The sequence below is a fragment of the Adiantum capillus-veneris genome, chromosome 21 (assembly GCF_014529385.1).
Source record: "Adiantum capillus-veneris isolate H3 chromosome 21, ASM1452938v2, whole genome shotgun sequence".
NCBI classification, from domain to species: domain Eukaryota; kingdom Viridiplantae; phylum Streptophyta; class Polypodiopsida; order Polypodiales; family Pteridaceae; genus Adiantum; species Adiantum capillus-veneris.
In genome coordinates, this window is record NC_140951.1 from 134,857,564 (window position 1) to 134,861,903 (window position 4,340).

Sequence of the window (4,340 nt, forward strand, 5' to 3'; positions counted from 1 at the left end):
AGTGCTTTAAAAGTGCTTCATATGCTTGAAAGTGCCACAAAGTGCCTCACAATGCTTTGAAGTGCCACAAAGTGCTTGAAAGTGCTTTTAAAGTGTCACCAAGTAGTTTAGAGTGCTTCCAAGGTGCACCAAAGTAGTTCAAAGTGCTGGTAAAGTGCTTTAGAGTGCTATCAAGTGCCAAAAAGTGCCTTAGAGTGCTCTTAAAGTGAATTGAAGTGTTTCACAGTTCTTTCAAGTGCCCTAAAGTGCTTTACAATACTACATAGTGCTTCAAAGGGCACCAAAGTGCATGACAGGTTGCTTGAAAGTGCCATAAAGTGCTTCATAGTACTTTCAAGTGCCACAAAGTGCTTAAAAGTTCCCCAAAGTGCTTTAGAGTGTTCTCCAAGTGCACTGAAGTGCTTCACTAGTGGACAACAACTCCCACTCCTCACCAACTCCCACTGCTCAACCAACCCCACCTCACTTTGGTTGAATAGGTGGAGAAATGACATACCTACTTTTTATTGTGTACAAAAGGTGAAGTCATATCTACTTTTGTGAAAATACATCCCGAGGTGGTAGTATGTAAGTGTTGCAACTAGATTTCAATACTTTATAATATTTTTAAAGGTATTTGGTGTGGCAGAGGGATTTATACATGCGGTTCCAGGAGTCTCATTCTAACATTAGAATGTCCCTTAGATGATTTGAGAGTCTGAAGCCATACTTTGTACGCAAGTTGAAGGACCGCAACACCTGCTATTGTGAATACCTATTTAGCTTGTTTACTTGAATGAACTCTTAAATCAGATGGGTCATGGAAGATACGGGCTACATGGAACGCCAAGCTTTGGCATGCGTCTTGTGTGCAGTCCGAGTGGTGGAAAAGCGCAATGCACAGCACCAAAAACCACTTTTTCATCCTTACTAGAACTATGGGAGTCTGCATTGTGTCCAAAGCCAACTGATAGTGCTTTTCATCGTAGCAAATGTCTTTTGGGAACATGCAGTGATCTCGCGAGATTGAAAGGTTCTTGTTGTGTCCCGTCAAAGAGAGTGATGGTATCGCTAGAATGACTGTCAAGCTTTTTGACAAGGTTCCTACACAAGAAAAGGATGAAGAAGGTCTAGATAAATGTCGAAAAGACCTCATGGTTCAACATCTCAGTCCGATGAGTTTCACTTCTGTGCTCCGAGGGAAACTAGGGTAGGCCATCAAACACAACTACTTGTACAAGTGGCAATCTCAACAGTTCAAGGAGTATTTGGACAATTTTCCTGACGAAGTAGTAGTGTCTATAGTGGATTTTGCAGAGAACTACTCCTTCAAGGTGCAAAATGAGATCTAGTCAATGCATTGGTATTCATCTCATGTCACAATCTTTGTTCACATTTCATACTTACGTGATGCTCTTGGTGCTATACAAAAGACAGCTCACTTATACATCTCTGACAACAAGACACATGACACTTGGTTTGTGCAACACTATTTTCTTTTGCACAATGAATGGCTGGAAAGACATGGCTATAATGTCAAGTGACATTGGGTGTGGTCAGATGGTGCTGCATCACAATTCAAACCAGTGCGGCCATTCTATTTTGTTGCATGATTCTTCAATATGAGAAGTGTTGAAATGACGTATAATCTCTTTGCTTTAGGCCATGCAAGGGTGAACATGATGGGGCTGGTGCAGTGGTCAAATAGCCCTCTCACACAGGAGAAGTCGATAGTGTTCTAGAGTGGGATTGCAAGCGCATGACAGGGTATTGATCCTAGCATTGTGTGAATGGCTACAGTCAGACAAATATGGAGAGACTAAGGCACATACTGCTCTCTTGATTTTGTGGTGCATGCATCAAAGGTCAATGGAGGAGATGAGCCAACAAAGATCATGTGCAGGGGTGGGTATACTTGCAAATACAACCCATAGTTACGGCTGAAAGCGATAGAGAAACAACAAGAGAGGATGAGGATGAATACACCCCCATGTATGATGGCCACCATGAGGACCTGAGTGATGCCTTGATGGTTTGCCAAAACTTTGTAGAGTGACTGCAGAGGAGGCAGGTGCAGACTTCTACGTCTTGAAATGTACCAACACAAAGCACCTGGCCAAAACAGAGGAAAAGGATCAATGGAACAACATCATTAAGAAATACTAGTATGTGGTTGAGGGCCTATTCTATGACAAGGTAAATGGCCAAGATGACACTTATATCCTTTTGGACAACAAGCCCACTACTCTAATCTACTCCCATCTGGTGCGATGCATCAGGTTTTCCATGTCCCCGAGGGAAGGTGAGCATAATGTATATGATATGTCAAATGACATATTTGAGCAAATCTATAATAGCATGCCCCCAAAGGAGAACTTGTAAGATTTATCTCTATAAATTTGACTTTGGCCAGCACTTTTAACAGTAGGTAGCACTTAAAAAAAAAAAAAGACAATGAACTATATTGAAGAGAGTCAAGAAGGATTACATCAAAGTTAGGGAGGGGGGATGACTTGACTATTGCCCTCTAAAATTATAGCTAATCAGCCCTGCTGAAAAGCTACCACTTTTTATAGTAGGGTGATAAAAGACATCTTTTAAAACACTCAAAAGCACTTGACCATGTGACCAACACTTTACCAGCCCCCAGAAACAATTAAAAAAACTTTTGAGCACTTTACCAACCCCCTATACCACTTGACCAGATCTTTGGACCACTTAGGACCATTTGACCATCACTTTTAAGCACTTTATACTACTTGACAAGCACTATGAACCACTTGACCACACCCTAAACCACTTGGTCAACACTTTATACCACTTGACAAGCACTCTGAACCACCTGACTAGCACTTTAAACCACTTGACCAACCCCCTGAACCACTTGGATAACACTTTTTTCCACTTAACCACCATTTACCAACCCCTTGAAAAACTTGACCAGCTCTTTGGACCACTTAGGACCTCCTGACCAACGATTTTAAGCACTTTATACCACTTGAAAAGCCCCTTGAACCACTTAACCACCCCTCTGAACCAGTTGGCTAGCACTTTATACCACTTGACAAGCACTCTCAACCACCTGACCAACACTTTGAACCACTTGACCAACCCCCTGAACCACTAGGACATCACTTTGTAATACTTGACCACCACTTAAAAACCACCTGAACCACTTGACCAGCTCTTTGGACCACTTTGGACCACCTGACCAGCACTTTATACTACTTGATAAGCAGTATGAATCACTTGACTAGCTCTTTTGACCACTTAGGACCACCTGACCAGCACTTTGAAGCACTTTATACTACTTGACAAGCACCATTGAACACTTGACCACCACCCAGTTTGAACCACTTGACCACTTAACCAACACTTAACACCCAATCCAGTTGACATCAGCTGTAACAATTGACTTGCACAATTCCTCATAGTATATTCAAGTTTAGATAGAAGAACAATTTGCTTTATAGGGAGTTAACTTTTTCAAGGAGTAGATTTAGTTAATTAGAAGACTTCTATGGCCATTCTTGCCGACGTGGCCACTTATAATTGGTTGTTGGACCTCCCATTTTCGGTGCAAGAGTTTTCTATGCCCATACTTTTCCATGTGCCAGATTCCAGTCCAATTGTACAAGTTCATCCGTCTTGGCATCAAATGGACATTCACTAGCAGTCTTGTCTCTGTCAGGAGTCTTAGCCCATTGTATTATAAATAAGGCAACATCTTCTTTGAGGAAATTTTCCCACTACCTCTCATTTTGCTTTTCTATCCGAGGCAAAATGACAAAGTTATAGGGATAATTGAAGTACATCTTATAAAGGGAATCATCTAGCAGGAAAGTGTTAGACTTATTGAACTTAGGAAAGAGGTGCCAAAAAGTTTCTAGTTTGTTGAAAAACATTTGCTTTTGGGGGGGTTTTCATATTCGCAACTGCTAATATGGCAGCAGTTCTGTGCCAGCCACCTACTCAAACAACGCTTGGCCTGAGATAGGCACTTGTCCATACCCTTCTCAAGATTGTGGCAGGCATGCGATGACCATAGAAAAGTCTCTGCTATCTCAGCAAGAATACTTCTGCATCATTTCATACATAGTAGGTGACGGTATCATCCTCATTTACTTCGTCAAAGTACAACGTGTTTAAATTTGGGGGTTCCAATCCTTTGCGCTTATCATGCACACAAGCAAGAACATTGTTGAAGTCTACAATTACTGCCAAATCTCTATGGACTGGGAAGTGAGACATTGGTTCATAGCAAAGAAGCTGGCGATCAATGTGCTCTACCTCATCAGTGGGCGATGGGGGTTTTGAGACAGCCACACCAATTTAAACTACAAAGCACAAATGGACAGAAA

The 4,340-nt window shown here is 41.7% G+C and overlaps 1 pseudogene; it reads left to right on the forward strand.

The window, feature by feature from the left end:
- Nucleotides 1-1,848: 1,848 nt before the first annotated feature.
- Nucleotides 1,849-2,361, forward strand: LOC147431780 (uncharacterized; annotated as a pseudogene).
- The last annotated feature ends 1,979 nt before the right edge of the window (nucleotides 2,362-4,340 follow it).